We start from the raw sequence: 22602 nt of genomic DNA on the forward strand, positions 1-22602 counted from the left end.
CACGATTGACATGTTGTTTCCTGAAGACGTGCACAACTGCGCTCTACAAAACATTAGATACGTACTAGCCGTTTACCATGGTGAACCTGATTCAAGACCCTAACTTTGCCCAGATCTCTTATCTAAGCGAGATACTAGTGTATGCTTGTGTGAATGTAGAAGTAACTCCAGAGCTGATCCCCGAAGTTAGCACTAATAATGCAAGCTAAGTAAATAAAATGAGGCCTCCCCCCGGTTTGTGAAACTTGATAAAAATTAGTCGACTTTTACCAAAACTAAAATGAAACTTACATTATGTGTACTTTAGATCACTCCCCTTTGAACAATTTTTGTACTTTTCAAAGGTGTTATAAGAGGCTAGTTCAGTTTCTAAGCTTATACACACCGTTGTAATCTAGTTTGAATGCCCTGTTTGAAACAAGAAGTTCAAACTTCAAGCCTTTGGAAGTTCATCGCCAATACAATTGCATTTTTCGTTGGTTTTGAACACCTTGCAGTTCCAATTTTGCTTGAATTTGTAGGATTACTCTACATTTTAGAGCACTCCCAAACTCACAAAGGTAAGTTACTTTGTTCTCGGTGAATGAATGGAACACACTTTGTTTTTTCCATTTATTCAAAAACACAGCCCATCCCAAAGTGCAAGGTGACTTTCTCGGGTAGCAGTGTAGGAATTTTGAATGGTAAAACTGTAAAACAACCAAAAGCTACAAATGGACTATCATACACCACATTGTGGTCATGGAGTTGTCCTAAACCTACAATAGTGATGAACATTACAATTTGGTTTGGTAGGCATTACATGCAGTCATGTACAGAGGATCATGGACAAGCCAGTACATTCATTGTGATGTCTAAGAACACCTTTCTTAAATGTTCTAAGATCACACAATCTTACTAATGGATCAGAATGAATGAAAAGAATGAATGAAGAAGATGAATTGAATCAAAGTTTTATTGATTGGCGATAGAATTTTACAATCTTTCTTTCTCTCTATTTCTCTCCCCTATTTTTACACTTTTTTGTATTCTGGATTGAATGAAAACATGAATCTTTTTCTGATCCTCTTCTAGTCTTTATATAGTGTCTTGATTTGTCTTGGACCCAGTCAATCTTTGACATGTGTCCCTTGTCTTTGTTTTTCATTTCCCGCTTTCTACCTGCAACACAATTCAAACACCCATTTAGATATACCGAGATATTGGCCTTTATGCCAATATCTCGAGTTTTAAAATACTGAAATGAACATGTTTATAGGTACGATATTTGCCCACTACATCGCCCCCTCTTGAAATCTTGAAATTTTTATTTGAAATTTCAAATTTTCGAGAAGGAACTATATCAGATAACGGATATGAAAAACTATCGGGCCCAGATATCAACCCAACCCAATTTTTCAATATTATAAATTTAAACCTGAACCGTTTTTCCCTCTTTAGCTTCTCCAGTACGCTTCCAAACACAAAACCTCTTTAGCTTCTTCAGTACGCTTTCAAAGCAAACAACACTGGTTTTCTTCTTCTTCAACCTTCCCAAAAGTTATCTCGTCTTCTTGAAAATCCATCACTCTTGCAACCCATAAGGTATGTTCTTTCATCCTGCACTTCGTTAATCTATCTAAAACATGAATTGATATACTCATCTTAGTAATATTAGATACGATATTTTATCTTAACTTTATTTGTTTACATTTGAAATCCTTTATTTTGCATATACTCGCGTGCTAATGCTTATGTACTGACATACATTACTATTTTAAACTCCAAAACCTGTAAAAGTTCGAATCTTTTTATTCACAACCTTGTTTTCATCTTTTTGTTTGTTCTGGTTTTACTATCGGCATGTACCACCATATTTCCGATATTCCAACACTATATTATTCCAACACAAATCTATACATCGGTATTTCCAATGATTCAATCCTTATATCGATATTGCCGATACTCTAATATCATGCTGCTAATAACGCTTTGTAAATATCGAATTGCCGATATTAAAAATACCTTTGTCATTCCTTCTTTGTGTATAGTCGTTTCAATGGCCAGTGAAGATATCATCTCTGATGCTAGTCTCCCTTATGAGGATACCATATCGGATGACATTCTTTCTGACGATATGCTTCTTGATGATAGACCCTACAGCCAAAACTTTGCCTCTACCTCAACCAATAAATCTCGGCCTCAAATGTCGTGGGAGCTATCTTATGTTGTAGAAGGTGTTCCCTGCCATCCCTTTGAAACCACTAACTCTGAATCTGAGCGTGATACTATTGAAGATACCAGCCGATGGAGCATTGGACTTTGTGGTTTTTTCATCAAGCAACCAAACCTAGCTTTAGTTCAAGCCGCCTATCAAATTCCCTCCACCCTTTATTTACAACATTACGCTGGTACTCAGACTTTTACTCAATGTCAGAGTGGTACCAAAAATGGAATCATTGTCACTGTTGGCCAACTCGCCGCTGGATTGAGATTTCCTTTATCCAACCTCGATCGTGAAGTACTGAACCATTTGAACTTTTCCCCTGGTCAGGGTACGGGTAACTTCTGGAGGTTACTGTTTGTCTGTAATTACTACAATAGCCACCTTTCTCCCGATAAATATGAAGCTGACCGTATTAGGCTATCCAATATTCTTATGCACTATAGATTTTGTGAAAAAATTATTTTATATTTTTATCCCAAAAAACATACCAACCAAAACATTAGGGGCATCCTTTGAAAAAACCGCAATAGTGACAAACAGTGGACCCAGTATCCGATTGTTGTTCTGGGTAATTGGGAAAGCGCCGATATCCCAGCAAATCCTCCTTTGAAACATCAAGTCTTCAACTCTTCAGGTATATCCTCATTTAGATTCGTTTTCTATCTTAAGAATAGTGAAATTCCTACCTAACCTTTTTTTCTTTTGGCGTTCTCGCTTCTTCTTCCTCATTTTGCAAAAGCCAAGGAAATTCAGACAGAGTAATCGAGGCTTTTAAGGAACCGCCCGATGTCAATGTTAAACGGGTGCCGATAAAGAAGGGAATCCCAAAGTTACTGTTCCTCTTCCTGACATCTCAAACTATTGCGCACCTTTTTACGTACTCAAACACCGAGCTCTTCAAAAAATGGGTCAGTCGCCAACTCTCCCTCAATCTCCTTTAAACAATTCCTCAGACGATCTTCCCTTTCTCGTATCTTCCTTTGCCTTGCATGGCTTACCTCCTAACCTTCCCAAAAGTTTCTATGACTATCTAGATGACAATTGCACCATGACTCCCAATCTTTTCCTTGATATTAAAGAAGAGGTTCCCGACTTTTATGAATATCCGATATTGCAAACTATATTTAATGAGCATCTTTTATTGTATATAGATATGGCTCCTCGAATGCCGATGAATGCCAACGCTGGTCGATACTTATCTGAGAAAGGGAAAAAGAAAGCATCTAAGCCCTCCTCAACACCAACTGCTGCTGATAAACCACCTGCTCCTTCTTCCATTCCTATTGCTCCTAAAGATAAGCCTCCTTCTACTTCTCACCACAACACCACCATTCCCCCTCCAGCTACTACTGTCCCTTCTAAAAGAAGAAAAACTCACTCATGGGGTGAAAGTGGCCTTCCCGATGGTCAAAACCTTAACTCCGTCTAGTCAGCCGATGCCAATGAAGTCTTCAGACCTAAATTTTGCCTTACTGATGGTAGCGATATCCCTTTAATAGCCTCGCTTTTCGAAGATACTCATAAGGATGAGTTAGGTATTGCCTTAGCTAGCAGCTGTGTTCTTCCCAAAGATCAAATTGCTACTCTCAACATCAACCCCACTGAGTGCCTTACCGAGTTTTACGATCATATGGAGAAGGTACTCATGTCTTGTCTTTTCTCCTTTCATATCACTTTCGTTTTTTTACTTGGTGCTTATCTGCTTTTGATATTTTTATAGGCGAAAGTACTTGCCATGGCCCAATTCGATCTTCTTCATAAGCAAGATTGCGAGATCGGGCGTATTAGAAAAACTCTGACCACTCAGCAATTAGAATTCGACAAACTAACCCGAGACAATAGCGACTTCAAGAAGGAAATCCATCAATTGAAAACTAATATGAAGCAGCAATCTGAAAAAGCCGAGAATACTTCATCGGATAAAGAGGCTGGACATGCCGAACTTGTGAATAAGGTGCTTGAAGATTTTGCTGCCGAAAGACAGAAAAGTGCAGAAGCCTTTGAAGCTGCCGATGTTGAATTCAATACTGTCATGGTAGCTGTAAATTCTCTAGGTGATAAGTTGGATATCTGCAAGCCTTTTGTTCCACGTAATATTCTTGTAGAAAACAATATAATTTCTGATGATGAAGAAGGAGATGCAACTACTGTGGCTGATACCACCTCGCCGCTTCCTCCTGATGCTGCTCAAAATACTGAGGCTACCCTATCTGATGTTGATGCCCTTCTCAACAATCCTCCTCTTTAAACTATCATCTTCTTACTCCAAAGTTGTAATTTCCGAACAAGTTATACTTTTTGATTGCTATAAATTCTAACTTCCATTGGATTTTTGCCTTGACTATTTGCCATCATTTATATTTTTCTCTCATTTACATTTACCATCATCGAAAATCAAATTTTTGGCTACCCTTAACAAGGGGACAGTATCGGCGATACTTAGACTTGTACAAAAAAGAAAAATATAATTTTCGATATCCTCAACCAAAAAGAGAGTATTGGCGATACTTAGACTTGTATCAAAAAAGAAAATATACTTTTCGATATCCTCCACCAAAAAGAGAGTATCGGCGATACTTAGACTTATATCAAAAAATAAAATATACTTTTCGATATTCTCCATCAAAAAGAGAGTATCGGCGATACTTAGACTTGTACAAAAAAGAAAAATATAATTTTCGATATCCTCAACCAAAAAGAGAGTATCGGTGATACTTAGACTTGTATCAAAAAAAGAAAATGTACTTTTCGATATCCTCCACCAAAAAGAGAGTATCGGTGATACTTAGCCTTGTATCAAAAAAGAAAATATACTTTTCGATATTCTCCACCAAAAAGAGAGTATCGGCGATACTTAGATTAACATAAATCATTACCACATACCTTTATTATCGAATGATCTCTAATGACTCATCCTTTGCTGATATCTTGTCTGATATTATCATTTATGTACTTCTCAGAACCGTTCATGCCTGATATTTGCCCCTGTTTTTGATATCAAGACTTTTTGACAATCTGTCTGAGATTAACATTTCTGTCAATCTCAGGACTTTTTTATGCCTGATATCTGCCACTGTTTTTGATATCAGGTCTTTTTGACAATATGCCAGAGATCAACATTTCTGTCAATTTAAGGACTTTTTATGCCTGATATCTGCCACTGTTTTTGATATCAGGACTTTTTGACAATATGCCTGATATCAACACGTCTGTCGATACCAGGACTTCTTACGCCTAATATCAACATTTCTATCAATACTAGGACTTTTGACAATATGCCTGATACCAACACGTCTGTTAATACCAGGACTTCTTATGCCTGATATCTGCACTGTTTTTGATATCAGGACTTTTTGACAATATGCCTGGTATCAACATTTCTATCGATACCAGGACTTTTTATGCCCGATATCTGCCACTGTTTCTGATATAAGGACTTTTTGACAATATGCCTGATATCAATATTTCTATCGATACTAGGACTTTTTATGCCCGATATCTGCCATTGTTTATGATATCAGGACTTTTTGACAATATGCCTGATATCAATATTTCTATCGATACGAGGACTTTTTATGCCCGATGTCTACCACTATTTCTGATATCATGACTTTTTGCCGATATGTCTGATATCAATAATTCTATTGATACCAGGACTTTTTATCATATGATAACACCATATATTTTTATACGAAAATTGAAATTTGAAACTTGAATCCATTTGTATTGAATTGAAAATTCATGCTACACATGTTAATTTCCCATAATATTTCAAAAAATACACTATTGATAGAATACCTTCAGATTATTGATATTCTGAGGTTTTGTTAGCAATTCACCATCAGCTTTCTTTAGATAATATGCTCCATTTATCCCCACCTTGTGGACAATGTATGGACCTTCCCAATTTGCCGATAACTTCCCAGCTCCTTTTTCTTTTGTCGCCTGTGTAACCTCTTTTAGCACTAGGTCACCTTTTTGGAAATTTCTTTCTTTAACTTTCTTATTGAATGTTTTTCTGAGCTGCCTGTGATAAGAATCAAGCCTCATTCTTGCTTGCTCCGTTTTCTCTTCCAAATTCAAGACTTCTGCCTGCATCCCCTGACCATTCAACCCCTTTTCTACAAGCATTGTCCTTGATGTCGATACTACTACCTCAGCTGGAGTCACTGCTTCCATACCATAAGCTAAAGTAAATGGCGATTCCCCCGTTGCTACTCTTGGAGTTGTTCTGTATGCCCACAACACATTGTTTAACTCATCAACCCATAAACTTTTATTATCCTCCAACTTCTTTTTGATGTTATCAATAATGGTCTTATTTGTTGCTTCAGCTTGCCCATTCCCTTAAGTGTAGTAAGGTGCCGATGTAAAGTGCTTAATCTTGTATGATTCTAAAAACTCTTTCACTTTACCACCAATGAATTGAGGACCATTATTGTGAGAACAACTGATCAATTTTTGGAGACTGGAGAGGATATGTGTATGGATGTACGAATAGGCTCTGAAGCTGATCACTTTTTTTCCCCTGCATAACCGGCCTGGAAATTAAAATTATACCTCATGAATGTCTTTAAAGTATTACAGTTTTCAAAATAGTAGCGACAAGCATTCTTCTTGAGACACTTTATCACCACGAGCATATTGCAAACAATTCTTCTTTGTTAGTAACAACGAATGCCACAACAATGAACAAACTAATTGGAATTAACTTTAATCCAATCAGTGCAATAAATAACAAATCCATGTTATTTAAAGTAACATTATCTCATATCATCTATTCAACAAGAAATTGGTCCCAAAGCCCAATTTCAATTCAAAACAACTCTAAAGGACAGAGTTTTTTTATAATCACTCACAAGGACAAATATCAAGTGAAAATAACCCTGAAAACCAATTTTTGAGTGAAAATAACCCTCAAGGACAAATGGCCTGGATTTGAAATAAATATTTTTTGATTTTACCATTTTTGTCGTTTTACTATGTGATAACCCGTAAAAACTCAATTAGATTACTCTAACCTTATTCTTACGGTATCAATATTTTATTTCCTACTCTCACATATAGATTCATGCAATATATATAGAGTCAGGATTCGTTCCACTCTTAACTCTCAAGACTTAAACAAATTCAATTGAACAAACACAAAGAACAATGGTGAGAGTAATGTGTTATGTGAAATTTCTATTCTAATGATTATACTACTGGATTCAATTTATACTAACAAGATATGATAATTCAACTACGTAAATACTACATTGATTCTATGATAAGGAATTAGGGGATTTGATTCCACCTTAACTCAACTTAACTTGCTAATCCATTTAATCGTCAGAATCGAATGAACTGCTTTGCAGAACAATTGGTTCTTCCTAGTCCCTAATTACACATGGCATTTCTACCAATTTTAACTAGCATGTGAACGATTAAACCCATTCTCATGGTGACTAATCATTTCTAGAGTGGAAAGGAATTACGACTATTCTACGCTAACACAAATTAAGCTTTCATCAAGGCTTCGCAACTCCCTCTAATGGAGGTTTAGCCGAGAATCATTCCGCAATCATTTCCAAATGAATCTAAACTAAATATAATATCAAGATTCCAACTTTACTAATTTAACAAACAATAATTGAAATCTAATTAATAATTAAGAAATGATATCAACAAGAATTTAAACTAGATCTATAAATGTAATGACAAAAAACAAATTGAATAATAATAAACTATTTTATTAATCTAATCAAATGAATAACAATAATGTAATACTGAAATTGAACAAGAATTAACTAATGAATTAATGTAAAACTAAATCTAGATCTAAATTATTCTAATCTAACCCTAGCTACCATTACAAGGAACTAGTTTTCTAAATAAAACTAGATAACTTAAGAACTAAGCTTTTCTTTGTTTTTATATGTTTCAGATCCAAAATCGTGCATGGGCTTGAAGCCATGTTTTGGGCCAGAGAATCAGGCCCAAAACCCAATTCTTTCAGTCCAAAAAGGTCTCTTCAGCTGGAGTTGGCTTTGACAAACTTTTCGTCCACTTCTACTCCTATGATTGGGTCAAGGCTTAGATCATTGGAAAGCTCTTTCTGAGCCGGTCGTTTTGACATAAGGTAGGCCCAATTCCGAGGTCTGAGTCCAAAGATATGGTCTTCGGAAGTTCTGCTGACTTTGTGCACTATTTCTGCCCGCGTGGACTTTGACTTTTCATCTTTTGACCGGGTTTTACAGAGGCTTTGTCTTCTTGAAAATTGGCCTTTAATCACATAACTCCTTAGCAACCGACCTTTGCTCCTTTATCTAGCTAAAGTGGCACATTTCTGCACATAATGGACTTTAAAGCCTGAAATGCATAAAAACACGTAATCAGTATTAACTTTTACTTATTATTCACATAATTGGTCTAAAAGTACGATTGTTAAGGGGTTAAAACTACAGTTTTGGGCTCTTATCACTATGAACAAAGTGTTCATACCTTATGTTGATATATGAACAATGATTGTTCATACCCAAATAAGTGAACGTACCTTATACAATATATTGATATATGAACAACGATATGAACAACGATTGTTCATAGCTCACGTTGAGGTATAAACAGTGATTGTTCATACTCCAATAGGTGTTCTTACTGATCATACATTATGTTAAGGTATGGACATTGATTGTTCATACCCCAAATAGGTATCGACAATAAGAACAATTATTGTTCATACCCGAAATAGGTATGAACAATGATTGTTGATTGTTCATACTCCGATAAGTATTCTTATTTATCATATATTATATTGAGGTATGAACATTGATATATTGTTCATATCCCAAATAAGTATGAACAATAATTATTCTTAATATATGAACAATTATTGTTCATACCCCAAATAAGTATGAACAATGATTGTCCATACTCCAATAAGTGTTCTTATTGATCATACATTATGTTTAGGTATGAACATTAATTGTTCATACCCCAAATAGGTATGAACAAAAATTGTTCATATAAACAATGATTGTTCATACCCCAAATAGGTATGAACAATAATTGTTCATATGAATATATGAACGTATGAACATTGATTGTTCATACCCAAAATGGGTATGAACAATAATTGTCCATAACTCATGTTGATGTATAAATAATAATTGTTCATACCCCAAATAGGTATGAACAATAGGTATGAACTTCATAATTGTTCATACTCCAATAAATATTTTTATTGATCATACATTATATTGAGGTATGAACAATCAGTGTTCATAGCTCATGTTGAGGTATAAACAATGATTGTTCATACTCCAATATATGTTTTTACTGATCATACATTATGTTGAGGAATGAACAGTGATTGCTCATACCCCAAATAGATATGAACAATCAACAATGATTGTTTATATGAACAATGAGTGTTCATAGCTCATGTTAATGTATGAATAGTGATTGTTCATATCCCAAATAGGTATGAACAATCATTGTTCATACTATATACACCAGATTATTTCGGTTGGGTCAGACCTTTTATTATTTCGTACCAGAGGTATACTTGACATTTCATCTACTTGAGCCGTTTTTAATTTCGCGTCAAGGGTATACTTGACCTTTCATTTACCCAGTCCTTGTGAGTGATTAAAAAAAAAGGTGTCCTCCTGAGTTACTTTTTCCTGCGATTTGTCCTCTAGAGTTACTCCTTGTCTATTCAAACAAAGCATTTGTAAACCAATTTATAAGACGAATACTCAAATTTGTGCACCCACACATTTATCCAAGTGAGAACTTATTTACTAAAGCAACATTTTCCGATTACAAATTTACAATGAGAAATATGCACAACCATAAAGATGTAGTGGGTATCAGTAGTTCAGTACGCAGTAAAAGTTTCCCATTATAGATAATTGTGAGTTTGCTTCTAAATTAGTGTTTCCTTGTGGTTACAACTTAACAACATTAAAGGAATACTACATTTGTGCGTAATGATACAAATAGTCATACTAACAAATATAACAAAATGAAGATTCAAATTCAACTTCAAATTGACTTAAAGTTCACTCGAAAAATTTCCCAAAAAACGTGGTTAACCATTTCACGTCACTCGAACAAATCAGGAAACTACTTAATAAGTGAGAGTTGGACTTTATCCTTTCTGTTCAACTATGTAATCTTTCATTTAGTTAGATTGATACGCAGAGGGAATCTCTCAACTCAGTTGTAATTTTTATTTAAATCCTATTTAAATACCTTTACATAATAAAGAAAACTATCTTTTGATGAGGAAGTTACTGATATCATGCATAGCTGAGTTGTATCAGTTCATGATATCATCAACTTGGAGGGAGGCAAACTTCTCAGCAGACCAGGTGGCAAAGAAAGCAACGACTATGTCTTCTGAATTGAAGAACCTTTTATGTATCAAGGTAAGCCCCCATGGTTATATAAATGGGAGGCTTCAACTAGTACATACTTCAGATTTGACTAAGGGGAGAGGTACTGATGAAGTGATATACTGGAGGCCTAGCTAGTAGGGTTGTAAGCACACTTTATCATTGTACTAAGCCTAAATTTTTCATTTTCTTTCTGTTTCTTTTATACTTAATTTTTTGTAACTCCTCCCCCCTTTTCCTATACTTAATAAAATTCACAGCTCATAGAGCAAAAAAAAAAAAAGATGATCGAGGAAGTTACTCTACATATTTTCTCATGGTATCAGAGTCACACTTCTATTCAAGTCAAAACATTCATTTTTTCTCTCTCTCCTAGCTTCCTCTCTTCTATTTACTCTGTTCAATGTCCTCCTCCTCCAAAATGGCCCTTTTGTTGATCATCACTCATACAATCCATCCAGTGCATGTGTTGGTTACTCATTGTTTGGGTGACAATATTACATACAACATATGGACTCATTGTAAAACCCCATATTATGGGCCTTTTAGTGGATAACCCAGGAGGGCTCAAGATCTGATCTCTCTCGGGAAAAAAAAGGATGGATGAGAAGAATTGTGGGGTTCGAAAAAGGATCTCAATCTCTCACAGTGGTACTCAATTCTTGATCCTCAGTGGTACTCATTAGATCTCTTTTTCTCGGCAAAAATGGAAATTAGTGTGATAGTCGAATTTAATGAGCAGAATTAGGAGTTTTGCAACCTACACTTTCGTAATCATCTTGGAATATCAAAGGAAAGAGGGATTCCTCTTAGAGGACAAATTATGTTTAAAAACATTCTTATTTGAATTGAGGGATTTCATGCACAAATTGAAGGTAAGTAAATCTTCTCTCTATTTCTCAAGTCTAATTTGGGTTTGGTCTTTAAATTTTACTGATTTGGTGTGTGTCTAAACCTTTTTGAGTTGCTAGAGTGTTTGATTGTGTTATTAAGATGGGATGATGGATTAAGTTGCTTTATGCGTGTCTTTAGCTAACTGTTTGGAAGACAAAGGACCTTGGTGATTATTTTATGTATGACCATAACTAATTTAATCTTATATACTTGGCATAAACATTATAATACTTATTATATATGGTCTGTTAGTGGTTGCCTATCTTAACATGCACATCATTTTGTTGAGTGCCAACGAAGTTGATAGTACACGTTATTATCACATATATAGTTCTTGCTATAGTACGTAGCTTTGATGAATGAATATTATTGTGTGATACATTTCTAAAGTAAAGGTATGTGTTACATGGTGTAGACCTTTTATTTGCATTGTCAGTTTCTAGTGTTTAACTGTCGAGCTCTAAAGGAAAAGCTACGTATGGCTTGATCCCTTGAAGGGTACGTAGGCAGCCATTTGGCGCAGTCACTTTATGATCAATAGTATTGGTTGTCTTTTTAGATATTCGATCATCATTTGATTTCTGAATAGTATATGATTGATTGTGCTAAGTGTGACAATGGATGTTCACGTGTTTACACTAGTAAGAACTGAAACTGAACTATTTAGGTTTAACGTTATATTGGACAACATAAGATATGTGTAAGTGTAAATTGTTTGTAGCTTAACTGCTGGGTGCATTATTATTTGTTGCTCTATTGGTTGGTGCTATCTGTGAGCATCCATTAATCGTCCTACTAGTTCTATTAAATGTTGATTTACCTAAGTTAATAGTATCTGAGGTGTGATCCTAGTTAATGGTTGGTTATGGATTACGTGCGTTAGATCACCATGAGGTTTATTTGTTTGATTTGGCGACAAGGATAATGTAATGATAGGTTTCACTCATTATAGTGAAAGTTGTAAAGATCATGTACTTCTTCTTTATCTCTCGTACTATTTTAATTCGTTTTAGACATGGGAGATATTCATTATGTCATTATAATTGTTCTTCATGTTGAACCCATGTGACTCAAGTGATGCTATGTTGAACGTACTTTGACAAAAGTGGCACAACCACGTTGAACCCATGGTGTTAGAATGACGGTTGATGCATGTATATGACCATGTTGAACCCATGTGTGGTTATTACACCTTTATAAGCTTTGCAGGAATTTGATAGTTGAAAGCACTAATTAAAAGACGACTAAGGTCCATGGGGTATTAACTCTATACCTATTTTATTTCTTTTTAGAATTAACTTTTATAGTAAGTATCATTTGTTAAAAACGTAAACCTTTTGATAGTTATGAGACTCGGATGTGTATATTTAGCTTGTGTTTTCGGTAATGACTTTGTACGAGGTGCTTGGATGATCTGGCATTAGCCGAGACATTCAAGTACTTTGGCATATTAAGTCCCATTTGTAAACCGCTTACTTAACTGCTCTGGCATTGGTCGAGACAGTTAAGTAACTGAGTTGATCAATGAGAAATATATTGTTTTGATTTTTAAGTTATGATAAGATTTATGTCTATGAAATGTTGAAAATGCAGAGGAGACTCTGCTGAATTTTTTTATGTCTTTCGTCAAGGTGTTTGACAGGGTTATAGGGTTTTGGGGCGTTACACTCATGTCATGACTATGGCTGTCACACCCCGAATTTCGACAAAATCAGAAAAACAATATTTGTTCTCGACTCTTCGATTTTCGAGGTGTGATGCACTCTCAACTTCCAAAAACCCATAAAATAATTTCAAATAAACAAAAGTCTTCTTCATTACAAAAATTCACAAATATGATTAAGTTACAAATTTCCTTTAAACAACTCTTTAATTATAATTACAAATGAAAATACAAAAACATTATCTCAACTGAAAATCTATTGCACCTCAAGGGAAAACAAAATATATCCTGTAATGCGACGCTAGCGCAAACCACAAGCAGCAACCAACTGTCTTCAACACTAATCCTGTCAAGACTTATTAACTGGGTTCATTTTATGAACACACCCGATAAGCAAACATGCAAATCGGGTCAGCATTATAAACAATGCTAGTATGAGTTGCCCGAAAATACAAAATATACTTCAACAAATAATACAATATTCTTAAATACAATAATTAAGGCGCAGGTAGTTCCTCCACTGAGGCGCCTTAGCTTCAAACCGTACTAAATCAACTGTATCTAATAATAGAATAACCAAACTAAAACTTACTCAATACTTACACTGGTGTAAGCCAAATCACAGAGTAGGTCACACCTGCATAAATAATCAATTCAATCCACCCTTCTGCAAAACCATTGTGAATGCAACCTAAATCACAATATTTGGAAGACATTACGAAAGTAAGAGTTTCTAGAGGGGAAGGAACATTAGGATCCATTATTCCTCGTCCTGAGATTTTAAAAATAAGGACCACACCTACCTACTATAGGTACTTATTACATTGCTCATCACTTTTCATGTTGTTCTCGTGTGTAATTAAAGTAAAGCTTTCATGAGTTATCAACAAATGCTTCTTTCCTTCAATTATTTGATGCTTTTTATCTTCCGCTAGAAGAAAAATAGAATAAGTGCCTATTGAGGGTGATGTTTCCGAAAAATCTCACAAAAACTAATGAAATGTGAACCTTCCTCGGTAGAGATCTAGCATGTTGGAACTTGTTTTAATGGCCTTCTTTTTGGTTAATTTGCAGCTGGTCCCAAAGATACGCCAATGGAGCTTGTCTTGGAAAAGACTTACGATTCCAAAACTGGAAGGGGCATGCCAAACTTATAGAACTTCTGACAAGTGTATCTGTGCAGAAGTTTGACTGGATTGGGATGCTACTGAGATTTGCTGTGATTCGTAGATTCTGTGGTGCTAAGTGATATTTACATTTTACTTGTCATTAAACTATGATTTTTTTTTGCTTATTTGTTGTGCATCCATGTCTGCCAATGAAAGCTTATATTTTGATATCTATTTAATATCATAAATTTTGCTCTGGATTTTCCAGTCAAGTTTAGTATTCTTGATTTCTTGTTCACTAATTTTTATGTTAATATTGAACTTTTGATAAATTAGGCATAGAGACAGATATTTGGTAATGTGGGCCAAGTGTAACCCTCACTGGACTCAAATGACTCAATATTTTGGCAGCATTTTCTGGGCTCGTGGCTGCGCAACTAACAATAGAAATTTGAAATGAGCCAAGGCACTTCTATATCCATTGTGACGCTAGATAAAATAAAATAAAATAAACAATATACCGGAAAGGAAAACAAAAAGAAAAGAAATTTATTTGAAGGGATAAAAACTTTGTGGAATCTCGTTTCTATTATTTTAAAAAGAATGAAAATATTACATCGTTAAATCTCTATTACATCTATCACAAATATGGATGGATTGATTCCTATGATACTGCTAGGTCAAACCAGGTGGACATAGGCTACTAACCCGTCAATTTGTCTAGTTGGGTTGCAGGCACATCAAGGATTTTCTCAAGTTAGACACGGGGAAAATGGAAATCAAATAATGTATAAATTAAGTTAAAACCTGCAATTATTGTATCTACTAATCTACATAGAGAGGAGCTCAATGGATCTCCGATCAAAATATTTTAAGTTCTGGTCCGTAGCGAGGAGATCAATATATATATTCCTCAGATTTAATGAGGAAAAACAAATAAATCACTTACATTGCAGCCATATATGCACGCGATACAAAATCGCAACTAATAATTTTTTCGGTTTCCGATTGGTAGTTGGTTGGTGGTCCGAGTCCTCGGATTAAGCTTTCGAAAGATTTTTCCCTTAAAATCTGATATTAAGTCCAACGTAAACAAAGAATTTAGTTACCATGATTCAGAGAGTTTAGGTTCACAAAGAATGATACAAATTACCATTTTTATCTGGAAACCTATCAATCAGAAAGCCTATAATGCTCATAATCAAGGAGAGGATTCAGTTATTTTACGATTCAAAACTTTAAATACAAATTTGGCAAGGGTCGCGCGAACGCGTTTCCCCTCTACAACAAATTATGACGTAGACTATCCCACTTGGAGATATCTTAGGCGAGCACCCCTCCTAAGTGCAATGGAGGTCACTAACCTAGGCCATGGACCTTTTTGATCGCCCATTGACCCCGTCTAGGTAAGTATGTTTGCATGTATTATTTAGTTTGATTTTCTACAATCGTCTCACATGACATCCTGTATGCTTATTCGATGTAGGACTAAAACCACGATTGACATGTTGCCTGCTGAAGACGTGCACAACTACACTCTACAAAACATTAGATACGTACTAGCCGTTTACCATGGGGAACCTGATTCAAGACCCTAACTTTGCCCAGATCTCTTATCTAAGTGAGATACTAGTGTATGCATGTGTGAATGTAGAAGTAACTCCAGAGTTGATCCTGAGTTAGCACTAATAATGCAAGGTTAGTAAATAAAATGAGGCACCCCCCCTGGTTTGTGAAACTTGATAAAAATTAGCTGACTTTTATCAAAACTAAAATGAAACTTACACTATGTGTACTGATAAACACCAAAAATTGTAATATTAGACCCCATAAAGACATAGCAATTTTGTTAATTATGTGTTTAATAACTAGGAAATAATCGTATTTTTATGCTTTTGCAGGTTGGAACAACTAACTTAAAAATGATGATAAAACCAGCGTTTAAGCACGAAATAGGGAGTATACATAAGCTTTCCGATTAGGCCCATATGAAGCCCAACAAATCCGGACTAAAGCCCAAAGACTCAAACAGTACAGAATGAAGTCAGAAACGAGATTACGTACCCAGAAGCATCAAACTTTCGAAGCTCCTATCTCTTGAACCAGGACTCCGAATGTGACAAGTGAGCTGCTCAGATGATCAGTGCGACAAACTCTACACAAAGGCAGGAAGTTGTATAAATGCCAAAAGACCGGGCCGTCACTAGACACAGCACGTGGACCCACTATGCCGGCCCGTAATAATTGATGAGTCATCATGCAAGTCAAGACAAAGATGCAAATAATTGGTGCAAAGTTGACACCTTGTATGTAATTAATGAAATTAGATAAAATTAGGTGCTAATAGTGAAAACAAAGCAAGGTGTCACTTTGTTTTAATAACTTTGTGGATAAGATGGAAATAAATGTGTGTGTGTATGTTTCACGTGGGATAAGGGGAGAATGCTCTCAAATATAGGAAGAAAACAAAACAAAAAGATTCACTCCATTTACTTCCTTGACTTTTTTTCCCTTTATCATTCATTGTCTTGTTTTAGTTCTTTTGTTTTTGTTTTATGTAAAACCTTGTAATAGTGTTAATGGGGAGCATGTTAGTTCTTGAATAAACTATATTTTTCCTTAGGTAAATCAGGTGTTCTTTTCTTCTTTTTCTCTCTCATTTACATACATATATCTTGTAGCCTTCAATAATCCAAGGATCATAAGCTAAAACCCTCCTAAGTGGAGAGTTAATGATGCTCATGTGAGGATTCGTATAAATTTCTTAGAAGTAGGATTCACTGCCTGGACTTAAGGACACATATAATACACTACCCCAAAATGGTAGTGTCCGGCCAAACTTGAGGCATGGAAGTGAAGAAGGACTCGCGTGCGCCTCCCTTTTTATGCCTGGGATAGCCGTGCGCGCGGGTCTTATTTAACTTCTTGATTCCATATTTGACAGGACTAGGTTTTATGAGTCCAGGAGTTGAGATGGAGTTTCATAGATGAAATTCCAATTCAACTCCTTATGCTAGGGAAATGGACTTAGAGATGAGTTCATCTCGCTAGGGATCGACTCTGAAGCCGGTTTGGGTTTTATAATGAACCCAAAACAGCTTAGAGATGGTAGTAATCCGATACTAAGGTAAGATAGTAAACCCTCACAATCTCAATGACAATCCAAATGAGCTAAGGTCGATCAAACACAACTACAACTTACTATCACACTAACCTATTTCTAATTGAGCTAGATGTCTTTATTAGGTGTTGCGAGGGCTTAGGTGATGGTTTAAGAATGAAGGAAATTGATATTCAAATAAACAAGTCTGAGAAAATAGGGTCTTCAAAACATGTAACTAAAGAAAACATTTGTTCTTACTTTGCTTCTAAACTTTTGTTCCATACTTAACCCTTTTGTTTTTGCTATTGACTCATTTTGATTTTATTTTTGGAGTTCTAACTTTTTCTTTTTCTTTTGGAGCAACTAACTAATTTTGGTTTTGTACAGGTCTTTCTCTTCACTTTTCTTCACTTCATCCTATTTCTCAGACTTCTTCAGATGGGTAGGTTATTTTTATTTATTTCTATGTGGATTTTATAATGGGTAAATGATTTATCGTTTATGAAAAGGCAAAAAGAAAGGCTCAGTGGAGTGACTAGCAGAAAATTTAATATAGGTTCGAATTTCTGGCTATATCGATCCAAAGAGGGCCTAAATTCTCGCTTAGGATATGGTGTGGTGATCAAGTAAGTAGACGTGTGGTTTCTTTACTCGGATTGACTACTCTTTTGTGTTATCACTTAGCTTAAATATTTCACTCTTATGAGGCTTTTGGCTAGATTTTCACTGAATTTGTAAATTAAGTAGTCTAACCTAGGTCTCAGAAAAATACTGCCAAGTATAATCATATATAGATGCTTATGCAAGACGTTTATGAAAATATGAAATGTTTATTACCTACATATTAACCTAAGTTTCTAAAAACTACTCTTAATTCAAATGCTAAAGTGAGACTTCTAGACTAATATCATCACCGAAAATGAAACAATATCATTATCACTAAGTGCATAGTATAAATAATTTTTATGGTTTTTTAAAACTTTATATAAAGAAAAGTGCATAATTTACATCCTAAAAGTGCTTAATTTTTGCAAATGTTTCTATCCCACCCCCCAAATAGAATAACATTTTGTCCTCAAAGTATAAAGAGAATAAAAGAGATTGTCATATAAATGTGGCAAAAATTAGCAGTACCTGTAATAGCAATATTATAAAGATGATATGATAACATGAAGCATAATCAAAATGTTACATACTAACTAACATGGACTCTACTGGAATAAGCATGATATGCAAATAGTGGCAAAAAGTTTTGAAATGAAAGACCAAAATACTCCACCCCCAAACAAAATTTGAAAACTTACCCAACTTTTTTTAAGATTGAAAAAAAAATGGTTTATACTCCAGAGAGGTGGTATTGTACAAAAACTTGGGTCTTTTAGAGTCAGATTCCCTAGACTTACTAATATATATTTATGGTTTTAAGTTTTTAATTTTTATAGTTTTGATTTTTGGAAAAGTAAAATACTAGGAAGAAATAAAAAAGACACTCACTCCATAGAGAAACATGCGCGACTCAAACAATAAGAAAAAGTACAAGAGAGGAATGTGTGAATCACATGAAACGTTGGCTAAGGATCCAGCACTTACAACCACACACTCCAAAAGGAGGGCCCGGTTACCTTAATAGGGCACTCCCATAAAATAAGATTGGAATGAAGTACACCGAAGAATAAAATGAGTCTTTTATAGTGAAATACTCGAGACTTTATTATCTAATATATATGTACATGTCATTTACCATATATCAACAACCGAAAGAATTGTGGGTCTTTCCATAAACAACAATCACAGAATGCACCCCCAAACAAAATCAAACACCAAGATTTTCTACGATGACGTGGCTTAGTGGAATGAAAGCGAGATCTGGTTGACCTAGAACCTAATTGAGTATGTACTGTCTTCTTTTACTTCGAATGAAAGGGTCCCCAAGTGAATGATTGTGAGAAAATGGACGGTGTTAGAAAATACTTGGGATGTGGATAAGTTCTAGAAGGAAAGGGTGAAGAGGATGAGAAAATGGGTTTAGCACAAAACTCATTAATGGTGTGGGTTTGTACTGTCTCATATATGAAAATGAAGGTTGGGTGGTTCGTCCTTGGGTATTACTGCCGCATCAGGAAGGTTGAGAAAGTCATGAAGCACATGAGAAGCAAGAAGGTCAAGTGTGAACTCAAGGTTCCTCTGAAAAGATTGGAAAATCCCCAAAAGTTAGGGAAAGCATACCTTATCTTCAACATGTTGATAGAACTTCCTCAAAAGAATATTTGTGGCTTCAGTTGCTATTACTGCCAAGAGAACATACAACTGTTAGGTAGACGCACTCTGCTACATAAATCTTCCAGTAACTGTTGATAGCGAGAAAAGATTGGAAAATTAGATGTTAATTCATTATAGCCAGAATCCTTCCTTCTATGCCGTAATACTAATGATATACCACATTCCAAACTCTTCAACTAAAGAACAATAAATACCAGACGTAGTAGGCAGAGTTGCATAAGCATCTCCTTTCTGTTTGTAATATTGGTGCAACAAATTTAGCCATAGCCTATCACTCTCATGCTATTAGTATGTTCTGTATATAAAAAAAGAATCCTTCTTCAGACGCTCCAGATGAACATTTTTGTTGTTTGTACATTTTCATTAGCTTTTCACAGGTAAACCTAGACTATTACTAAAGCAACGTCAAGCGAGTAGTTCTTAATGACCATCCTTGAACATCTCAAGCTCATAACAACCACGCCAGTGTGTCTACAAGACTATGAGAATCCATATTGCTATGGAACTTTACTTATCAACCAATCACCTCAAGTTCACATCCAACTCACACTAGCATTTCAATTGTAAGTTCCATAGTCACAAAACCAAATTACATATCATATAGTTAATGGTGCTAGCTACCTATTAAACAGGGAAAAAACATATAATTATATCTTACGAATTACAAAAACATAAACTAGAACTAGAATGCCAGCATCGACATTATTACCTTGATCTGGTAGTGCAGAAGTTCGATCATGAGTAGGATGGTAGGTCGCAGCAGTTAATTCCTGAAAAAATAGAGTAATAAGCAAAGGTCACCATTAAGCAAAAGCACAAAACAAGGTATATTATCTATAAATTAAGTGCATCAGTACAAAAACCAACTTGATCAAAGTAACTGTATCAAGGTCATATCCAATCAACAATTTTTGAAAGACTTGTCCTAAGGACTCAATCAATTGTCAAATAAAATTTCACGCAATAACACTACAAACATAAAATGGGGAAAAAAAAGAGAGATCGTCAATTAGAAATTCAATTGGAAAAACAAAACAAATCTAACTTAGGACAAGAAAGCTGATTAATGAGCATGAAAAGAAACAGAATACAAAAAGATAGATGACAAGCACATAAGCCGGCACAAAAACTGCAAAGTAGGACATAGGCATCAGTCAAACCCTTCACATACTCCCTCAAGAGGTTTAGAAATGTTTGCAGACTTGTCTTCATGGTGAGGACTGAAATTAGGTTCTCTCGGAGCAAAAGGTATAAATGTAATCAAGGTGTGGACAAGGTCTTTTGTTATGTTGAGGTGGCCGGAATGCTCAAATCACTAAAATGAAGGAGGAGCTAGGGCTTAGGCTTGGAGGGGGAAGGGTGAGATGTGGTGCCAGAGGTCGGTTAGTGAGCCAGCTAGCAAGAGCTCACTAAGTAGACAGCCTCTAACACAAGATTCTCATCTTGTCAGAATTTGTTTACTAAAACCACCAAAAGGTATGTCGCTTCGCCAAGAGGAATCATTTTGGTGCAATTGCGTTCTGGCGGCATTTAAACAAATTAATGAACTCACATGTTTAACATGTGAATTTCATTTTATAAGTGTTCTCATTTTTGTAGATAAGAATATAAGAGATAACACGACAATCAAGAATAACTACTACAGATTTACATGACAAGAACACACAATGATATATAGGCAGGTTATGCACACAACATTTTTGTCACTAAAACAATGGAAGGCAAACAAAACCTCTGCTTAAACGAATCACTGTGATATACTGCCTTAACCAAACTGTTACGCTCATTTCCTTAAGAGATACTAATTACAACTCTCTATAAGGAGTGAGGGACTAGCAGATGGTGGTTTCCACTGTTATTCTTCTATATATAATATACGGTACCATGGCTATGAATATACCTAAAAGTCCAGAAAATACTGACCTTCTGATTCTTTATTATGACCAGAAATGTGTGTGTGTGTGTGAGGGTGCCTGCCACCCCCTCTCTATCTCTTTAACACACACACATAGCCACAACACCCCTCCTTTCTCTCACACACAAACACACAGGCAGTCCAAATTGATCAAGGCTTCCCTGCGATAATGTAAGTAGTTGCATGCCGTTGTTAAAGACTTCCCTAAGGCGGCGCTAGGGCACAAACCTAATGCCCTTGACAGCTTAAACGGACAGAACAACCTCTCCCCAACTCGAACCGAACATATAACTCTCCACGAACATCTTGTTGGAGATAGATGCTAGGATTTATTAGGCGAAAGCATTGAAAAAACTTGATCTTTGTGGCCATCAGATTGCATATGCTCAATGATTCCATTAATAATCCAGTTGGAAATAACTTGAACAGGAGATGTCACTTGTAAAAAGAACTTCAACAAATGTTGCTTCTTTGAGCTGCAACATGAATAGGCTTCCGGCCATCCCGTGACGATTTAAAACACATTTAAGTAACGCAGACTAGAAATACCAATTTCATGATCCAGAATATCAAATAAATTAAAATCTATAGATTGGAAGAGATGAGTCCAAGGCACCACCATCCTCCCTCCTTTATCCGGGCTTGGACAACCCTGTAAAAGCAATAAGAACAATATTTACCTTTATCCGAAAGTGCAACCAAAAAAGTCAAGTGACTACAAACTGTGACCTGCATGTTACAAGCACCCCACATTAAGCCTATTACGGTACTGCTCAAATGCTACACAAGCTTCTAAAAAGTCTAGAAGGTAGGGAAAATAACAAAAACTCAACATGCAGAATCTCCTCATCTCCATCAGCTCTATTGACTCCACCTTTAGTTTGAGAATCCCAATGTGAAAAATAGTCCAAGGCTCCACCATCCTCCCTCCTCCTTTATCCGGGCTTGGGATCGGTAGTGCAAACCAATTATATTGATTTGCACAGGCAGAGTTAAAAATGGGTTAGTACTTTCTTCAACCTGCTAAGCAAACAAGCATACATATACT

General features: G+C 35.6%; 1 long non-coding RNA gene and 2 other non-coding genes across 4 annotated transcripts; all 3 read right to left on the reverse strand.

Moving 5' to 3' along the window:
• Window positions 1–9203: 9203 nt before the first annotated feature.
• Window positions 9204–9335, reverse strand: LOC147508301 (small nucleolar RNA SNORA69). The gene has a single exon (XR_015219672.1). It is a non-coding gene; the product is annotated as a small nucleolar RNA SNORA69 (small nucleolar RNA).
• Window positions 9336–15510: 6175 nt separating this feature from the next.
• On the reverse strand, window positions 15511–15670 carry LOC147508302 (U1 spliceosomal RNA). The gene has a single exon (XR_015219629.1). It is a non-coding gene; the product is annotated as a U1 spliceosomal RNA (small nuclear RNA).
• Window positions 15671–19451: 3781 nt separating this feature from the next.
• LOC147508303 (uncharacterized) lies at window positions 19452–21167 on the reverse strand. 2 transcript variants are annotated; one of them, XR_015216337.1, is made up of 3 exons: window positions 20811–21167; window positions 20349–20409; window positions 19452–19647 (listed from the first exon to the last, which is right to left on the reverse strand). It is a non-coding gene; the product is annotated as an uncharacterized LOC147508303 (long non-coding RNA). The 2 variants fall into 2 exon arrangements; XR_015216336.1 differs by having other exon boundaries at window positions 20800–21151.
• Between the last annotated feature and the right edge of the window lie 1435 nt (window positions 21168–22602).

Source organism: Coptis chinensis, chromosome 3 (assembly GCF_015680905.1).
Source record: "Coptis chinensis isolate HL-2020 chromosome 3, ASM1568090v1, whole genome shotgun sequence".
NCBI classification, from domain to species: Eukaryota; Viridiplantae; Streptophyta; class Magnoliopsida; order Ranunculales; family Ranunculaceae; genus Coptis; species Coptis chinensis.